This window comes from Triturus cristatus, chromosome 4_2 (genome assembly GCF_964204655.1).
Source record: "Triturus cristatus chromosome 4_2, aTriCri1.1, whole genome shotgun sequence".
In the NCBI taxonomy this organism is placed as follows: Eukaryota; Metazoa; Chordata; class Amphibia; order Caudata; family Salamandridae; genus Triturus; species Triturus cristatus.
This window is the reverse complement of record NC_140586.1, coordinates 933128730-933149989: the sequence shown is the minus strand read 5'-3', so window position 1 is coordinate 933149989 and position 21260 is coordinate 933128730. Positions and strand designations below refer to the sequence as shown.

The following is a 21260-nucleotide window of genomic DNA, read 5'->3' as shown; positions in this document are numbered from 1 at the left end:
CTTTACGAACGGCTTCGTTTTTCCTACATTCGGTGGATGTTTTCTTTTCACCTTTTTTCCTTCGATTTAGGTGATTTCCACAGAGCATACTTTGATTACTGCAACGGTTCCGCTTGGAGCATTGATTATATGCACTTTGGTTATTTTTTAGGATAATTTCCCCTGATGAAGGGCTTTGTCCGAAATGCATTGGGATTTATTCAACCAAATGAAAAACAAATGTACATCTCTACGTGTGATTACTCAACACGATGAACATGATAAGAGAAAATGATCAAATAAAGAACTTTTTTTTGCAAAAACCAAGATGATATGAAAGAAAATAATTATTGGATATAAATTACTAAGGAGTGCTTAGTGGGGACGGTGTTTCTTGTCTCAGACAACGCAGACTATATTTATTTGGATTCACGCCTCGGATCAGAGGATGGTACCCACCGGCACCCTCCACCTGGGTTACCACAATTAAAGAAACACTATTTGCACACCAGAGAGTGCCACAATTCTCATATTCAATTCTTCTAGGAGAAGTGTCATGCTAAGTACACCTCCTGCCACAGATGCCAGCTGAGTGACTGTGGCAGATGGTCCTCTCCATATCACAATAAAACCCTTTTAAGCCAAAGCTTGTGCTTTCGTGCAATATGTGGATGGCAGAAGATCAAACAAAAAACAACCATTAAAGTCTGCTATTCAGTCATACCCCAGCAAAAATATCCCTACTGCTCTGCTTTTACAGGCAAGCTGGGATGGGTGGGGAGCAAAAAAAAGCAAGGGTTGGGGGAAGCAGCACAGAAGGAAGAGAGCTAGGAAACATATGCACTCTAATGGTGTGCTAAATGAAAAAGAAACAAGCATTGGCATAGCCAATAGGTTTCGCCTTTGGGATCTTATAAGTGTTTAGCCATGCAACAGTTAATGTTGTTGCACCAAGGATATTGTGCTGCATAACTAAATACTTATAAGGTCCCAAAAGCGAGACCTATTGGCTATGCCAATGCTTGTTTTATATAGCTTTTCTATTTTATTAAATAGCTTATTGGGCTTCCCTTTGTCTGAGGAGTGGGTGTCGTCTTAGTTAGGCCGATGTTCTAAGTAAAAGATACAGAATACGCTTTGCTTAACATTACCATGACTTTGAGCCCCATGCACAGGGCCTTTACACACATTCTGCAAATGTCTCTTATTTTTCATCCAGAGGGGCAACATGGCTATCTATAGACCATTACAATGCTGGCTTGCACAGGACTCGCAAGGATGCTTTTCGGTATAAATGAACAAGCCTTTTCCAGGTTTAGTTAGAGGACTGCTTTGCTGTCATTTACAAGGTCTCTAAACTCTGAAGCTTTTGCCCAGCAGATTGCTGATACCACAGCAAGGGTGTCCAGCTCGTGACCAAGGCTAGGACTTATTTTCTTTCCCTTCTGATAGGTGGGGATGGATCATCCAGTGCAGGGATTCTTGGCCGAAGACGCGCCCTAGACACTTAGGTTAGGGACTGCAGAGTAGATTTATTTGCCTGCATATATCCATTGTCTTATCACAATGTTGGAGTCTTTTTTTTTATTTTGTTCACTATCTTGGTACTTCCAATAACTTATCTGCTTCTTTCTAATGATCATTGCAGCACATATGTTATATACAAGAAAACCATTGGTTCAATACACTTTGAAAAAGTTCTTGTCATTGAACGTTCCTAATTTTTTCAACAAGTTTAGCACGCAAAGGGAGACTCGCAATAGGTCGTATATTTCTCGGAGGGTAAGAAACCACGAGTGACTGAGTAAAGGTGTTTTTAGATCTGTTACCATGATTCATTGGGGGTAGGGGGGGGCATCCCGAGTTGTCCTGTTCAGTGGTTGCCAGAGCCATTTACTACCCACCTAGGTTTAGGGGTACTTATGGTAGCACTATGAGCTAGCTGGCCTGTGGAACAACATATCTAGAGGTGGTGCATAGAATCAGTCTGGCACCATCCCAACGGCCATACTGTCTGTAGGAAAGTGATTTTCTATTGCAGCCCCCCCCCCCCCCCCCTTTTTTTTTTTTTTTTTTTTTTTTTTTTTTTTGTCTGGCATGTGATGCAACTTTGACTTTGAGTACTGGGTCCCTGCTAAGCAGGTTCCCAAAACCAGTGTTCTTTCTCAAAACTGTATCATTGTTTCCACAGTTGGCACACCTGGCTCTTTTAAGTCTCTTGTAAAAGGTACCAGTGGTACCAAAGGCCTTTTGGCTGCAGCATGTATTATGCCACCCTAGGAGACCCCTAACTAACCACATGCACACTGCAGCCTATGTGTTTTGGTGCAGATAAAAGTGAAGCATTGACCTGGCACACCTCCCTGTGTGCCAGGCCTACCAGCACTGCAAGAGGCTTAAGTCACCCCCTACAACAGGCCTTACAGCCCTAAGGCAGGTTGCACTATACCTCATATGAGGGCATAACTGCACCTGCAGATACCCCGTAGTGTCAAATTCCATTGTTAGGCAATGTAAGGGCACAGTGATGCCATTCTGAGTACATGGGCTGGGAACTTGTCATTACAAGTGACACAGCTCAATGATGGCTTCACTGAATTCCAAGAGGTTTGGTATCAAATATCTCAGCTTAATAATACCATACAGATGCCAGTGTTGGGTTTATTTAGAAATGCACCCAGAGGGCACCTCGGAGGTGCTGCCTGAAAACCTATCAACCCACTAGTGTTTGCCTGACTGGTCTGCCCCAGCCTGCCACCGCTGGACATGTTTCTGACCCCCTGGGATGGTAACGTTTTGCAGTTATGGGTCAGAAACAAAGCCTGCTCTGGGTGGAGGTGCTTTACACCTACCCCAAGCAGGAACCGCATTGAAAAGTGATGAACCTCAAAGGCTTCCCGTCCTTCGTTATGCTGACCAGGGACTCTCCAGCTAGTGGAGATACCCGCCCCACCGGCCAAGCCCCACTTTTGGCGGCAAGGTCTGTGGGATAACTAGTTAGCAGGAGAGGTGTGTCTCCTTTCAGCCAGGACCACCCCCAAGGTGTCCTGAGCTAAAATGACCTCCTTTGGGAATCATCCTTATTGTCTTGGAGGATCCTACCCAATAGGGTTAGGGGTATGCCCTCCGCCCCAAAGGAAGTGGACATACTAAGGGTGTAGTCACCTTAAAAGTAAATAGCCCATTGGCTACTAATTTCTAATACCTGTAACACCCCTAAAGTGAGTACGTAGGAGCACTCCTGAACCTTGTTCTTCAGTTCCTGACAATCTACGAAGGAAGAGGACAAAGAAGAGTCATGCTGCAGAGGTAGACTGAGAACACGCTCTGCCTTGGCCCCAGTCCTACCGGTCTGTCTGCAGCCCTCAATGTTCCTGTGAAAACCGACACCCTATCTCGAAGCCCAGAAGCCTTCAGAAGGACTGCTGCCTTAAATAAAGACCAAAACTCCAGAGAACAGCGGCCTGGTTAAACAGTAAACTCCCAAGCAAGGGCTCTGTGGCCTGTGGAACAGCGAAACCCCCGCTTCCGTATCCACCAGTGCACCCGATCCCTCTGGGCCACCAGTCCCAGCGATCCAGAGCCCGATTCCACTGCGGGCTGACCCCTCCTGGACTCCACAGCAATGCCTGCACCTCAACACGAAGGACCCCCTAACCGCGACCTGCTCTGGTAAGGCTTTTCTGACGTCCAAAGACACCCAGGCAGCACACAGGGCTTGGGGAGCCCAACATCCGAACTTACCTGCCCTGCAACCAGTTCCTTCCATCCAGTTTCCTAGTCTGAGCTTTCAGCCATTCTTCAAAACCGGGTCTCCCCCAACCCCCCCCCCCCCCCCTCCCCCCTGCTTTCCCCATTGATTTGTAATGGACACATGACACCTCTGTGCTGCCTGTTGCCCCCTACCTCCCAGTGCTTGTGTTAATCCCTGGAGGTTGACCTCCAACTCCTTTATTTACCTGTAGTTGGCACCGCTTTGAGTGCTGACCGCCCTCCCCTCTTCTGTCTCTATTGGTTACCATTGGGCACACAACTCCGAATTTGACTGTGCTGCCCCAGTACTACTGTGAACCTTGCCCTGTTTTGACCTCAAACCCCTAATACTGTTTGAGAGTAGAGTACTTACCAGTGAAATTGCATTCTTGTTTTCCTCCCTTTGGATAACATTGTTCATTTGAAATATTGCACTAAGCGTGTATTTTTCTTGATCTGCAAACTATTGCTATTTCTAAATACTGTATCTATCTTGCTTAACTGGAGTCCTGCGCTAAGTATTCATTTACTGCATTGAAAAGTATTGCCAGATTGATAATTACTTAACTGCAACAAAGCAGCTTCTTTAGTTCTAGTAATTAAAGTAACAAAGTAATATTTTTATAAACCATTGGCCTCAGATTTAGTCCTTGAGTGCGTGTAATCATTTTTTTACCTGTGCTTAACACACCCTCTGATAAGCCTAACTGGTCGCCCATACTACCACAAAAGAGAGCATTAGTGTTCTCTATTTTAGCCTCTGTAAAGCATCTGGGGATCCACTGGACTCTGGGAACACCATACTTTACTTTGGTATAGTATATACAGAGCCAGCTTCCTACACCGTCCACAAATGCACAGTTCTACCATGTGCAGATGGATTAAGCAGATCAATTTATTTGTTATCTTTTGAGTCCTAGGGAGGGAATTGATGTCCCAGGTGCAGGAGAAGTCAACAAGGTGTATGTCTGCTTCCTTGGCATTGTTTAAAGGGGGTGTCAGTGGAAGACCTCGCTAGTGCAGCCACTTGGGCAACACCTTGTACTTTTATAAATCATTATCTTCTCCAGTTAGGAGGATGATGTTCAGCAAATTGTGCGTCCTCAGTTCTGAATGCTGTTTTAGGTTTATAATTTGTGACGTAACATAAGAATTTAATCATCTTTATTAAACCATATGTGTTTTGGTAATTGATATTTGAAAAGACATGCTGTGGTGTATTACCACCATTAAGCTGATATCTGCTTGGTTGTAGCCTACTGCAGCGGGGGAACTTGGGTTGCCCCTGATAGGTGTGAGTGGGGAGATATGCAATGACCGGCCCTTGGAAATTTTGACCCAGTCCCATGCTAATAGCGTGGCTCTGGTGGCAGGAGAGATGTAAACTGTGTGAACAGTCTGGACCATTCCACCCTACAGTGTAATTGAGAAGCTAGGTAGTAGTGAGTGAAATGGGGGATTCTAATGCCATCCTGTGCTAGAGATAAGTAGGCTTTCCTTTGGTCCATACAAGTTTGTTTTTTTACCTCTTTATGCAGGTCTTTACCCTTCGGGTAAGTGCATTTTTTGTAATACGGCAAACTGTTGGTGTTTGCACCCCATGCAGCGTTTGAAAGGTGTACCATAATGCAAATGGGTTAGTGCGCCATATTCGTAATACAGCGCCTTGTGCTCTTCCAAGCTCCATAATTGTATGGGGCCACTGGGAGGAAAAAAGTCAGAAATAGTGGCGAGGCAAAGTACAAGTGCTGCCTTGCATTATTTTTTAGTAAAAAGAGGATGTAGAAAGTGTGTTGTGCCCTGTGAGGAAATAGTGCAAAGTAACACGGTGCACTATGGTTTCAGCTCGTCCCTGTTTGCTAGTACAAATTGTTGAACAATACAATACAGGAAGTGTGCCTAATTTAAATCTTATATAAAGCTATCTTTTCAATTTCTGAAATAACTGGTTCCATATGTCACTTATATAAACAATAGGGCTTGATATCATGAAATTGCAGCATGAATTTGCCACTCCACTGCACAGTGATTTAGGACCAGTATTTATATTTTATTAGTTGCACACTGGAGGACGACTGACTCAGAATGTGTCCAATAGGTAAATTATGGGACTTATTGGTTTTATATAATTCACATATAACTGAATAGTAATTTGCAAGCTGTGGCTTTCTCCAGATACGTAACTAATACAAAATTGGTTTAAGTGCAAGGTATGCTTCAATAGTTGCAACTCACAGGTCCATCCGAAGTGCAACCATTGTGGTGCCAGGGCTGAGACTTGATAAACGTCTTGGAAAATTATTTCCGCATTTCATCGGTCTAATGACCTTTCTATGGCCCCATAGCTCTGCCCCCTAGAACCTTGTGGCCACCGCCTTCATTGGGCATGCTTCCAGGGAGGGGGCAATTAATCAACGCCCACATTTACACCAGAATTTAAGGACAGCACATTGAATCAAGTAGCCTCACTTTTCACCAGCTGTTTAGACTAGGGCACTTTTTGATCAGATCTGACAGCCAAATAGTCTTAGTGGCTCACACTTTCGGGGGGGTGTACCAATATTATAAATATATTCTTTGAATTTTGTCTACAGTTTAAAACAATAATCTTAGTCTATTTAGTGTTGGGTGGCAATTCGCTTAACATTATATTTAAAAGCCTCTCAATTTGTGCACTGCGTTGTTCTCGAGGGAATGGTTATAATTGCTAACCCCTGACGAAGGGCTACCTTAGCCCGAAATGCATTGGGATGGGATAATATAAAGCAACACTTTCATTGTTGAGAAACATGATACAAGTGATTATAATTTCAAATCGAGTGGAATGATGAACATTAAATACTACCATTGAAAAATAAAAGTATTGCAACTGAAGTTTGATACATTTTTGATTTACATTAAAAAAGATCATCCCTAGGAGAGGGGGATATTGGCAGTGCTGAAGGGGACGAACCCCAAATGGGGAACGCTGCTCTTTAATTAAAACACTTGAGGCCTGATTCCATTCTTGCTAGGAATTCTCTCTGTACGAATCGGATCCGGAGGGCTTTCCTAGCAAGCCGTGCTGTGTGAGTCCGTCCGAGCGAGTACGATGCAACAGCATGGTTACGGACTTGATTTGGCCAAACTCCCATAGCACTCTGAGAGCTTGTGTGTGGACGCGTACACAGGCTCCCATAGCAAAAATGGGGTGGGTGCGGAAAAAAACGTACACACTGCGGCGGGCATCCCACTTTGCCCGCCACACTGCATGATTGGAATTGGGAGGGGGGGGCGATCAGCACACCCCGTGTCTGATCCAAAGCCCCCAGAATTCTGATTCCGACAGCTGATTCGTCTTGCTGAGACCTCATTGATGCCTCTGTGCAAATTGTGTATCGTACTCACTCGTTTGTAATCCGATTCCATAGCTCGGCACGATTCGACTCCGTACGAGTCGGACGGATAGCTTTGCGTTCCAAAATGAGTCTGTCGGCGCAGACGTGGTCTTCGTATCATACTTGCCCTTTTGTAACTGGGACGATTCGATCAGAAACATATGGCTCCAAATCGGACTCTCACGTTGCGGATCCCTTACGGAGCCCTTCCTTATGAGATCGGATTCGTGCCCTTAGTTTATCATAATGTACACTATAGCCCAATCAGCTGGACAGTTATTTCAGTTTGTTATAATGCTTCAGTTTTGAGGTGGCAGCACAAAGAAATGTTAAAAATACATACCTTTAATTCTAGTAAATATGAGATTGATGTATTGAGTCATTCCGTTTCATAGTGAATTTGTGGCCTTTTTAATCTTCTGGGATCAGATAGGTGCAGTTACTTAACAAGAACCTTCTCTTAGGCAGTGCAAGGTGACATTCAAGTTCAAACAAAAGCTATTACTTCGATTGAGTGTAAGCAGCAAAGTTTATATTTTTTAGGTAATGTATATTTTGTCTCCTTGTGATGGGCAATGTATTAGACATATGGGTGCATGAGAAGCTTGTTATTTCTTCCTTGACGGGTTTACGTTCTTTTCATATCTTTATATTAAATAGAGATCCACCATTAGTCTTCGAGCTGGTGCGCAGACTCTGCTCTTGGTTTTGCGAGAGGTACCTCAGAAGGGTTTAAACCTGTAGAGTGCAGCTTGTGCAGTATAACTCGACACCTAAAAGCAGTGAAAGAAGGTCTATTTTATGTTCAAACTCTGCACTAAAGCTACTAGAATAGATAACAACAGGGATGTCTTTCGCAATACAAAATATAAAGTGCACGTTTAGCCACAGTAACAAACCAGTTTTTAGTCCAGGAATACAAGTAAGCATCTTGTATATACATTAAAATTAGTACTCATGACAACTGGCTGCGGAAGGGGAATCGAAATAAATGTCCTGTTTAGGGCATGTGTAGCTTTACTGGTCAAAGGGCAGTAATGAGAACCATGGTCAATTAAGTCAAGAGAAATTGATTGAAGAGAGTTAGTTGAATCTTCAGACAGCGCTTTATTGTTTGAGAGTCAATTCAGGTTTATTAATAACTGTTGAAACTAAGACCTGCGTAAAGTTTTTCAAAATCTCCCCATTTGTATGGTGATATTGTTAAATCCAATTTATTTTACATTTATGGTGTGCCAACTGTGGCCTAGTGTTTAGGTTGGTAGTTATTAAACCAGAAACTTTATCAACACAAATGTGTTCAGAATTTAAATGATGTGATATGTATTATCTACTACAAGTTTTGCCTTCATAATGGGGTGTAAACAAATAGATTTAGGGCATGCAATCTTCATTTCTTCCCATAATTATCGGGTACGATAAAAATTGCAGCATGTGTAATGGTGATTCTTACCTAAGTTGGTATTCGGGCAGGTACCTCAAATCTGATAGTACAGCTGTGATGACGTCCTAGATAGAAACAAAAAAGCCTAAGAGGCACTGCTCTAATTCTCTTTCATAAAAAGGTAAACTATTGATGAATACAAAATTACACTAATTCCCACCAATTAGGATTCTAATGGTGGGTATCTCTGATTTTGAATTTTTTTTTTTAACTTTATGGGGATAAAAACATTGTGTTTTGTACATTTTGTGGAAGTTTTTAAGTGGTGAATCATAATACTGAATGTGAAATGTGACGGATGATGAGCACAAGTTTAATCATATTAAAGTCTCATAACAGGAGCAGTTTTAGCCTGTGGGGGTTTGGGCTATGATCAGTACGTGCACCATTTTAGAAGTTTGTGTTCTTGTTTTACCCATGCTATGGTGTTTATGTATTTAGAGGTTTTGTGTGATCTTTGTGTTCCTAGATTGCACATAGCTCCAATTCTTTCTTTGCTACAGGGTTTTGCTTATTATGTTGCAAATATTTAGGTTCGAGGCATGTGGGCTGCTGAATTCATATCTGTGCATAGATCGCCGCCTAGTGTTGGGTCCGGATGTTTGCACGTTGTTGTCCTGGAAGAGTCTTCGAAGTATCCTGGGATAGGTGACTCCTCCCCTGGACTACAGTGCGCATGGGCATCCTCTCCATCCTCAGATTGTTTTTTTCCGCCATTGGGTTCGGATGTGCTTATCTTGACTCAAGTTAGGAAAAACTTTCAAGGCCAAAAGGCCTTTAGTTCGCGTCGGTACTGTTCCCGATCGTTATCGATAGTATCTTTGTTAGTTTACTAACTTCCAGAACCAACCTTTTCGCACCTTACCCGACCATCGACCCGAACATCGACGATGGAATCGAGGACACCATTCAAGCGGTGTCCTGTATGCAATGCGAAATATCCCCACATCGACGTCCATCCGGTGTGCAACAAATGCCTTTCACCGGATCACGACGAATCTACATGCATGGCCTGTGCCCGATTTCGATCCAAGAAGACTCTCCAGAATCGACGAGCGGCGAGACTCGAGGCGCAGCAAGCGGCACCGGCCGACATCTTCAGCGCCGAGACCGAAGATGTCGAAGAAGTGGAGAACCTACCCTCCAGTCCCGCTTCCGAACATGACTCCGGATCGGAAGACGTCGACGAAACACTCTTTCGCAGAGATGAAGACGACACCGAGGTAGGAGACTACAATGAGGCCTTAGGGGCCGAAGAGAGTAGCTCCGATGACGAGCAAGGCCTACCCGTACAGACTGAGGAAATCCCAGTGCAACAGTCTATGGCTCCGGTCGAGGGACCGCCTTCCGGCCTTACCCAAGACCTATCCCGCAGTTCTTCGGCCCCGCCCTCGGGCCCGGCCACGGACATTCAGCGGCAGCCATTAATGCCCAAACCGCCCCTTCTTCAAAACCGAAACCAAAAGCTGTATTGGTTCAACTGAAACCGAAAGTAGCGCTGGTCGGCTCGAGGCCCACCACACCTTCGACGCCAGCAAAACCCGTCGGCACCGAGCGCACCAAACGAGACTTCGGTGCCGAGCTCGAGGCGGCCGATGTCGGAGTCGACATAAGGAAAAAGACCTTCGGTGCCACCAAACCTACTCGGCGATCGGCTCCGACCCCAAAGGTCAAGCTGCCTGCTGCGTCTCACACCGCGTCAACGGCACCACCAAAGCCACACTCATCGAAGACGTCGACGGCCATTACCGCCCCTCGACTCGATGTCTCACCGGCGCCGAAAGAATCGACGCCCACCTCTACTGAACCGGTCGGCGCGAAGGAATCGATGGCGCTCCAGGTGCGACCCGTTGCGACGCTACGTGCCAAAAACAAAACGGTCCTTCAAGACACGTCGGGCTCCGAGCCGATAAAAGCTCCAACAGCCTCTTCGGCACCAGCCAACATTACTTTTGGCCTGCCACCATCCACGGCTCAAACTATTCCAAATCAGGACACGGGTCACCCACACCACGATTACTCCTGCCGAACGCTCTCCTGCGGAGACGTCTCCATCACATCTCATCGACGCCGACACCGGCAGGATGATAATCCACAAACGGAGAATAACTTCGGAGCCAGCTTTGGACTCCTTCCGGATCCCGCTTAAAAGAAAGCTGCCAGTGGCCTCAGAACCAATTCTTTATGAACCTCTCCATTCCCCCTACAGGGATCCACAGTCATTCTCTCCCACACACTCCGACACGGAGGCTTTGGAGGACTACATGAGTGACCAAGTCCCCTACCCCGGAGACATGGACCTTGAAGGCCACCAGGACCCTGATCAAGCTTGGGATGACACTGTAGACTCAGGTGCACCTCTGGATGCACAGGACCCGCAACACTATGGAGCAAAAACATCTCCCACAGAGGACACTGCCGCGTTCAACGCTCTAATTGAACGTGCTGCAGCCAATCATGGGGTGCAACTTCACACTGACACCGTCGAGGACGACTTCCTTATGGATACTTTCGCATCCTCAGAACGACATGTAAAAACTCTGCCCATGTTGAAGGGTGTCCTCAAACCAGCAAAGGACATCTTCAAGGAACCCACTAGGGCAAGAGTGATAAACCCCAGGATCGACAAGAAGTACAGATCGGTGCCTGGGGACCCTACGTACATTAGAGGCCAGTTACCTCTGGACTCCATTGTAGTTGCGAATGCTCGCAAGAGGGCACACTCGCAAACAACAGGTGATGCTCCTTCCCCGGACAAAGAGTCCAAGGTGCTAGAGACCTCCGGCAAACGGGTTGCCGCCCAGGCAGCTAACATATGGCGCATTGCCAACACTCAGGCGCTCCTCGCTCGCTACGATCGAGCGCACTACGATACACTAGAACAACTACTCCAACATCTCCCTGACCAATACAAAGAAGTTGCAGAGATCCTCATCAGGGAGGGACAACTGCTCACAAATGCATCCATTAAGTGTGCACTGAATGCCGCAGATACAGCTGCCAGAGCCATAAACACTAGTGTCATGTTGCGACGACACGCCTGGTTGCGAATCTCCGGATTCAAACCGGAGGTACAAAACAACATCCTCAACCAACCTATCAACCCTGACTACTTATTCGGCCCGGAGGTTGACACCACCCTAAAGAAAATAAAAAAGGACACAGACACTGCAAAGTCCATGGGGGCCCTACAAACGCAGTCCTTTCGGAGCGTCTCCTTTCGTCGCCCCGGAAATAGAGGAGCAGGTAGAGGACAGGGGTCACAGCAAACATACAACAAGGGCAACACACAAAGCACCCACGATAAAAACACCCGGGGTGGTTATCGTGGCTCCAGCACAAAGGGCAGAGGACGCGGCTACGGCAACACCAGGTCCTCCCCCAAGAACAAGCAGTGACGCCCTCTCCCTTCCTCCCGACCACATAACACCTGTCGGGGGAAGGCTACAAAGGTTCCTGTCCACGTGGAACTCCATCACCACGGACAGGTGGGTCAAAGATATTGTCAAATACGGTTACTGTCTAGAATTAACCTCGACTCCACCCACAATACCTCCAAAAAAACGTCCTATGTCCTCAGAGCACTTAACGCTCTTACAGCAGGAGGTGCAAAGTATGTTACTAAAAGGCACAACAGCACCCAGGGTGTTCACAAAGTGCCTAGCTACTGTGGCGGCACATCTACGGAGGCAGCACATACACGTCTACCCTTACCTGGCGACTGGCTCGTTCAAGCGAAGTCAGCCCAGCAATGTGCCAGCCACATGTCTCGCACCATTCACCTTCTTCACAGTCTGGGTTTCTCACTAAATTACCCAAAATCCCATCTCCAGCTCGCACACGTACAACAGTACCTAGGTGCGACTATAGACACTCTGGCAGCCACAGCTCTGCCAAATTTAGTGAGAATCAACCGCGTGCAAATGCTGATTTCCAAGTTCAAACCACAACACTCCCTTCCCGCGCGAGTGTTCATGCAGTTGATAGGCATGATGGCCTCCTGCATTTTCATAGTCCCACACGCAAGATTACATATGCGCCCGTTTCAGGAGTGCTTAGCACGTCAGTGGAATCAGGCTCAAGGACAGTTGAAAGACCTAGTGTTGGTGAGCGGTCGGGCATTCAACTCTCTGCATTGGTGGAATCCACAAAACCTTTGCAAGGGCCGACCGTTCCAAGAGCCTGTTCCACAGATAATACTGACAGCGGACGCGTCTCTCCAGGGATGGGGAGCTCATGTACTCCAATACACAGTGCAGGGACTATGGACACAACAACAAAAGAAGATGCACATCAACCTTCTAGAGCTGATGGCAATCTTCCTGGCTATGAAAGCATTCAAAGTACACTTGTGCAACAAAGTTGTGTTGATCCGAACGGACAACATGACTGCCATGTACTACATACAGAAGCAGGGAGGAACACACTCTCCACAGTTGTCTCATCTGGCTCAGAGCATGTGGAAGTGGGCCATTCAGAGGAACATGTTCCTCATGGCAGAACACCTCCCCGGCAAGGACAACCAGATGGCGGATCTGCTCAGCAGACACAGCCACCAGATGCACGAGTGGGAGTTACACCCATCAGTACTCCAACCGTACTTCCAGCAGTGGGGTCATCCAGAGATAGACCTATTCGCCACAAGCGAAAACGCAAAATGCCAAAGCTTTGCCGCCAGGTTCCCACATCCGCAGTCGCAGGGCAATGCGATATGGATGAACTGGTCCGGCAGATTTGCGTACGCTTTTCCCCCAGCACCACTGATACCGCTGGTGGCACGCAAACTCAGACAACACTCACTGACACTCGTCCTGGTTGCTCCAACGTGGGCACGTCAGCCGTGGTACACCACCTTTCTCGAACTTTCCGTGGTGCCGCATCAAAGGCTGCGGATCAAACCCGCGCATTTGACGCAGAACCATGGAGAGATTCAGCACCCAGATCCGCAACAGCTGAACCTGGCAATCTGGCTCCTGAAGTCCTAGAGTTTGGCTACCTAAACCTGCCACCTGACTGTATGGATATCATTAAGGAGGCCAGGAGACCCACTACCAGAGCTTGCTATGAAGCCAAATGGAAAAGGTTCGTCATTTATTGCAATAATAATGACATTAACCCGCTAGACGCATCCATCCAAAACATCATTTGTTACCTCTTACACCTATACCGATGCAATCTGGCGTACACCTCTATACGTGTCCATTTGACCGCAATATCAGCCTATCTGCAGACCAGGCAGCACCTCTCTCTATTCAGAGTGCCTGCCATCAAAACATTCTTGGAAGGACTCAAACGAGTCATTCCACCTAGCCACCCACCAGCCCCAATGTGGAACCTCAACTTGGTCCTCACACGCCTGATGGGTCCACCCTTTGAACCTCTACACTCATGCGAGATTCAATTCCTTACCTGGAAAGTAGCTTTCCTAGTAGCGATAACTTCTTTACGAAGAGTTAGTGAACTCCAGGCACTAACCGTCCAAGAGCCATTTATACAGGTTCACGCCAACAGGGTCGTACTCCGTACCAACCCCAAATTCATGCCCAAGGTGGTATCGCAGTTCCACATGAATCAAACAATTGAACTGCCTGTTTTCTTTCAAAACCCACAGACTGTCGCAGAAAGGGCACTCCATACACTAGATGTAAAGAGGGCCCTCATGTATTATATCGACAGGACCAAACCCTTTAGGAAAACAAAACAGCTTTTCGTTGCCTTTGCCCCACACCACAAAGGTTGCCCCACACCACAAAGGTAACGCTATCTCCAAAGCAGGTATAGCCAGATGGATCGTTAAATGTATTCAAATTTGCTATCAAAAAGTTAAACGCACATTAACGATTCCACCACGAGCCCACTCAACACGTAAGTTAGGGGCCTCCATGGCTTTCCTAGGAAACATTCCTTTGCATGATATATGTAGAGCAGCCACCTGGTCCACTACACATACATTTACCAAACACTATTGTGTAGATGTGCAATCAAAACAGCAGGCAGCTGTAGGACAGGCTGTTCTCAAAACCCTTTTTCAGACCGCTGCAGCTGGCACTGGTAGCCGCCGCTAATAAGAGGGCACTGCTATATATTCTATGCACAGATATGAATTCAGCAGCCCACATGCCTCGAACTGAATATGCTACTTACCAGTATGCATCTGTTCTTGGCATATAGGGCTGCTGACATTCATATCGCCCTCCCTCCTCCCCGGCGCCTGTAGCAGCTGCAGCTCTCAGAATTACTGTAAAGCATGGTCATCACTTTCTGTATCTACTCCATCACTGCCACAATGGCGAAAAACAATCTGAGGATGGAGAGGATGCCCATGCGCACTGTAGTCCAGGGGAGGAGTCACCTATCCCAGGATACTTCGAAGACTCTTCCAGGACAACAACGTGCAAACATCCGGACCCAACACTAGGCGGCGATCTATGCACAGATATGAATGTCAGCAGTCCTACATGCCAAGAACAGATGCATACTGGTAAGTAGCATATTCAATTTCTTCTTTATGATGTGCTTGTTTTTAGTTTTACTTCCTTCATTGTTGTGGGTTGTGAATTTCACTCCATTTTCCGTTCCTATATTCGAAGCTTTCATTTGGAGATTTCATGAATAATTAGTTCAATATCTTTACTCTAATAACATCAAGTTTCATTAGGTGGATAGTTTCGCTTTTGTTAAAAGTTTAGACACTGTTACGTTTTCTCTTAAAGTATACATGTTCTATGATTTCAGATCTCTTTACTTCCAACCGCTTGAAGATTCGCGTACACCTGAAACTAAGACTCATCTGAAACGTTTTATAAGAGGAGCTAGAAGCAATATTGTTTTGCTCTTCACAAAGGGAGCAGTGTCACGAGATTCAATAACTCAAGCGTGAATAGAACCATCCTGTAAGAAACCTACTGGAGCAATCCCTTGGATGGATGAATTGGAGCACCCTCACACCCTCCGACTAAAACAGAAAAACCTGTAGGAAAGCAAAAGAGAAATATGCTTTATAAAGTTTCCAACACAGTCCTTGATCTTGAGGTAGTTACATCATTACTCTACTGCCTAGAAGGTGGAAAATCATGTTACGTTTGTGGTCAATGTAATAATCCTTTTTTTGTTTTCTTTACCACACGATTGAAAAACCAATAAAACATGCAAATAAGCAGAATGCATACATTGTATACCAGACAACTAAATGGTAAATGATGAAGCACTGTTTCATGCACTGCTGAGTAATGTGCTAGCATATACAAACTTATTTTCCTCTTGTGTAAAAAGATGCAACCCTCACCAAAGAAGCCAAGTATGACATGACTGTGGAATTAATTTAGGCATTATTAATCCTCTCTGTTGTAAAATTCTTATCTGCAATACCAAATACATGTGAGTGTGAAAATAAATTTAGAGTTTCATTGACCATGATAGGCCATGAGCATGCTAAGCTTGGGGAGTCACATGAAAATATAGCCACCAAGAGCCTGAATTGCCAAGGTAAAAACATTGCAGGGGCAGTCAATGTGTGAACAGCTTGAAAGTCACATCAACAAATCTAAAATGCAAACAGAAATAGGAAACAAAATATACATGTGCAGGGAGTGTGGGAAGCAGTCCTCAATCCTAAGGATCCATCAGAGCATACACACAGGGGAAAGATCCTGCACATGCAGTGAATGTGGTAAGTACCTTAGTCAGTCATCAACCTTAAGGCAGCATCAACGAGGTCACACAGGAGAAAAAGCTTGCACATGTAGTGAATGTGGGAAGAATTGTAGTCTGTCATCAATCCTTAGGGTCCATCAGAGAATACACACAGGAGAAAAAACATTCAAGTGTAGTGTATGTGGTGCAAGTGTCCATCAGTCAAATAGCCTAAAGCGTCATCAGCACATGCACACTTGTGAAAAACCACATAAATGTAAGAAATCTGGGAAATGCATTCATGGATCTTCAAGATTAGTGGTCCATCTGCGAACACACACACACATGAGAAAAACCATACATTTTTAGGGAATGCGGGGTAAGTTTCATTTCTCCATCAGCTCTAAAGGCCCACCTGCTAACAAACAGGAGAAAAAATACTCATTTGTAGTGAATTTGGGAAGAGCCTAAAAGCATCATCCATTAGGGGCCATCAGCTGTAACTCTTCAGTTAAGCCATACATGTGCAGTGAATATGGAAAGAGCTTTCTACTACGCGCTAATGACCCCAACTACTTTAAAAGAGTCAAATTTAAGACTGCAAGAGACTCAAAAAAAATCTGGGACAATATACTAATCTATTGCAAAACCAGTCTATTTCACTCAAAGTTACCTCTATGGGGTAACCCCGGGCTTCCAGCAATTTTCTACGAACAAATGGACAACGGCTGGGCAAGGTTGGGCATCAGAGTATTAGGGGACCTATACGGCACGCAAGGGTTTTTAGATTTTAATGACTTAAAACGGCTTTATGATCTCCCCGAAACTATGCGATATAAATATCGACAGATACATGACTATCTGATCAATAAAAAACATCTCGTGGAAAACTCTGATAGCGATATATGGAACCACTTATATTCCACAGAAACTAAATCCGTAATAAGCAACACCTACAGCTTTTTAGTTAGTTTTAAATCAAACGACTGCTCCAAACTAGCTGGCAAATGGAGCAGGCTATTAGGCTCTAATATTACACTAAAGGACATAGAACGATCTTTTTCAAATATTAATGAAAATGTACGATCCTCAAGTTTAAGGCTACAACAACTCAGAACGAGTTGCATGTTATATTACACTCCAAAACTTATCTCCAGGTGGCCCTCTAATAATTCTTTAAATGATCGTACAAAATGCCCTAAATGCTCCGCTCATGCAGTAGACTTGGATCATATGTTGTTTTCTTGCCCCACCCTGGTAGACTACTGGAGGGATATTAAGAAGGTTCTTGAAATTAAACATATTCAGCTGCCTCCATTTTCTGCTGCATCGGTCTTACTAGATATATATCCTATCTCTCTCCCACAGCCTGCTCTGACCTCCATTCTTATGTCCTGTGCTAAATTAACTCTGGCCAGAGCTTGGATTTGTCCTGACCCACCAACTGTGTGGGATTGGTGGGTGTTGGTAACCGAGATTCACTCGATGGAGTTAGGATTAGCTAATCTTAGGGGGACACGTTCTCTGATGAAATACAAAAAGAATTGGGGTACGTTTATGGAATAGTGTGATCTTTTCCCTCTGCTTTGGATTGTCTTTTATTCTCTCTCCTCCTTTTTTTCTTGGTTTTCTCTTTATTTCCCGCTCATTTATCAAAATAACTTACTGATTGATTGTTAAAATAAATACATGTATTAATGTATGCTATATCCTTCAGCCTGTACACAAATAAAAAATTTTTATAAAAAAAAAAGGAAAGAGCTTTAAAAGACCAGCAGCCCTATTGCAGCATAAGCGAGCACACAGGAGAAAAATAACATGTAAGGGCACCACATGTGGGAAGGGTTTAATTAATTGGTCAGATCTAAAGCCGAATGAGAAGACACACTCTGGAGAAAAAACACGCAAATGTGGGAAGAGTTGTTCTCAGTCGCCGCACCTAACACACCACATTCAGGTACACAAGAAAAACCTAGAGGTGCAATGAATATGGGATGATCTTTGATTAATTATCAGCCATAAGGTACAGTACACAAATGTAAACCGTGGCAAATACCCATACCTAGTGAATGTGGGCTTTTATGAGTCGTCCTGCCCAGTGAGCACTAGATGGAAAAACAAATCCATATAAGAGGAAAAAACCAAGCATAGGAATTATGGGATGAATATACCAGCTATCAGTGTTACAAAGATCAAGCATGATGCATTGATTGCGGGTTAAGCCTAAGTGTACATCAGTGAATACATATGGCAGGAATTCATAAAGGTGAATTCAACTATTAACTTTTTTACAAATGTAATGTTAGGAGCCCATCAGTGGACATGCATATAAGAAATTCCACAGAGGAGTGATTATAAACTCAGTTAGATCATCAAATGTAAGGGTCCTTTAACAAACCGAGAAGCAAATAATTTATGTTTGCTGAATATAGAATGAGTAGCAAACGTATTCAAGTTCGCTGAATATGGCATGAGTGTCACCCAGTATTGTATGTTAAGGCTAATTTCAAGAAACCCTCTTGGTTTAGCCTCTTGCACACCTGCACCATTCTTACTATATTGTGTAATGTTTTTAGGAAGTCACACTTGCATTCTTGTTTTTATATTGTATAAATTTTTTTTATTTTATTTAAATCTTAACTGTTGTTCCTGTATTGTGTAAACCTCTGGGTCCTGTGTCTCCGTGCAGTTACTTATTCACTGTTGTTATAGTGGAAGATTAAGGGTTGCAAACTATTAATAAATAAAGGGAAGAAGAGTAAATAGTAAAACTGATGTAATATATTTGACGATTGTCAGAGTTTGGTTGGTAAGACTGGAACGCTGTAAACTGTCAACCGCTAGTCCTATAAACAGAGGCTGTGGTGACTTTGGAGCTGCTACTTTCTGATGCCAAATATGCTTTTTATTTTTTGTTTCCTTGTCTCAACTTGGCCTCCCACAGCTCCAGTTTGTGTTAAGTGCAAATTAACCAATAAAACCATTTCTTTGTGTTGCAGGAGGTTTTCATGCTAGAAGTTTTGTTCTATTACTCTTTGGGTTCTGCAGAATCTTTTGTGTTTGACAGACTATTTTTCTAAATAAAACCATTAAAACAAGTACAACATTAAATAACCATGATGCTCTCATCTGTGCAACTACAAGATCTGATTGTGAGAATGTAATTGGTGCAGCTTTTGAACACATGACTGGCTTTAGCTTGTTATGGAACACCATTCTCGGCTAGTGGTTTTTGTGTTATAATAATTCTGAAGTCATATTTGTGCTCAGATACTGATGTAAATAGTCAGTGTTTATGAATTGACTCTTGATGGATATATTTCTTACGTTTGTAAGAGGATTCAAGAATACCTTACTGTCAGTTCACTTCTTCAGACCTTGCTCTCAAGTTTTGAATAGACAACATCCAATGCAGCTTTTCTTTGCAGCCATACTACAGAGGATAACATAAAAGGGAAATATTGTTATGATGCGAGAGATTCCACGCCAATCAGCTAATCCCCAAATTAAGGAATACCTGCTCTCATGTGAACCTTAAAACTATTGGGGTACACGGTATCAAAAGTTCTGTGGTTTCAGTAGACCATTAATGACCTCGGGGCAAACTAAAACGCGTATAATCAATAACCATACCTGTTAATCATCTCTGAACAAGCAATTTTGATACAGTGATTTCATTTGATTTAAACCAGTTGTTTAAATTAAACCTCACTGTTTGAGGTCACCCTTGGTGAAAATGACAGTGCTTCTACAGTTTGTCCCAATGATGTAAAATTGGAAAAAGTGGCAAGCTAGTTCCTTGTCAAATTATGAATGGGGGGAGAATTGTGGAACATTCTTAGCCTGGAAGCTTAAGACTGATTCCAACCGAAATAAGATAGCCGCTATCCATAAGGGAAATAGAACCCAGTTAACTGAGGATAAAGCAGGCATAGACGGAGCATTTGAGTTTTTTTCCCCAGACATTATATGAGGAGGACCTAGATCCCCTGCAAACAGTTGATGGCTATCTGAATAGGTCACAAACTCCAAAATTAGATAGCGTTTCCTGCAGTACCCTAAATGCTGAGATTACCCAGAAGGAGGTTCTAGATATAATAAATAATCTTAAAAAAAATAAAGCAGCAGGTCCGGACGCCCTACCAAATGAACTCTACATCGTCCTGAAAGATCTCCTAAGTCCTATATTGACAAATCTATTTAACACTATCTTTCTTGAGGAGACATCAATTCCTAAATCCTGGAACGAAGCAATAATTAGCCTTATTTTAAAACTTGGAAAAGAACCCACCTATTGCGAATCATATAGGCCAATTTCGCCTCTTAATACAGATTATAAAAGTTTTACCCAGGTATTGGCTATAAGACTCGGTTCTCTTTCTGATAAATTAATACATGAGGACCAGAATGGCTTTATCAGAGGGAGACAGTTGCACGATCTTACACACCAACTGATAGGAGCCATAGATGTTGCTACTCATGAGAAGGTAACCTAGCTAAATGTCGTATTTAGGTCAGGACAGGTCTCTCAAAGTCTCCCGAGTCACCGTCCTCTCAATCAGCATCAATCCTCTTGAGCATAGGTTCAGGAAGAAGTGGCCTTAGACCCTCTCTAGTCTAACAATATTTATACTAAAACTTTCACATTAAAAGTTACAAACAAGCTCTAAACGTCCGTTGAGCAGAGCGAGCAGGAAAGGATGTTGGCTCGCAACATTTAGAAAAAACCTCCGCTTCTCGAATATCTCAAAAATAAAAACACGGAAAAGGGAAGCACAAACTACATTCGCAACATCCATGGATGCTCTTCTCCGGAATTATAGTGAAGCCACCGCAAGTTTATCAAACTGTTCATTTGTGGCAATTGTTTTCCTTCAAGGACATCTGGCGATGAGCCTATAGCTGCTGTCCTTTCGGAAACTTTTAGCTCAGACAGAGGCCGAGGTCATGTTCAACCATATTCAGCGAGGCCTCTTCATATTTCATCTACTCAAATGCAGGCTGTAGATGTCGGCCATTTTTCAATAGGCCAAAATGGACAATCTTAATTAAAAGAAACACAAAACAACGTTACT

At 44.1% G+C, this 21260-nt stretch overlaps 1 protein-coding gene across 1 annotated transcript in view; it reads left to right on the top strand.

Annotated features, from left to right (window-relative positions):
* Positions 1-19295, top strand: part of LOC146838950 (zinc finger BED domain-containing protein 6-like) — a 107550-nt gene extending 88255 nt beyond the window's left edge. The window contains exon 3 of the mRNA XM_085603001.1: positions 15289-19295. The gene's annotated coding sequence lies outside the window, so the exon portion shown is untranslated. The remainder of the gene's footprint in view (positions 1-15288) is intronic.
* Positions 19296-21260: the final 1965 nt, after the last annotated feature.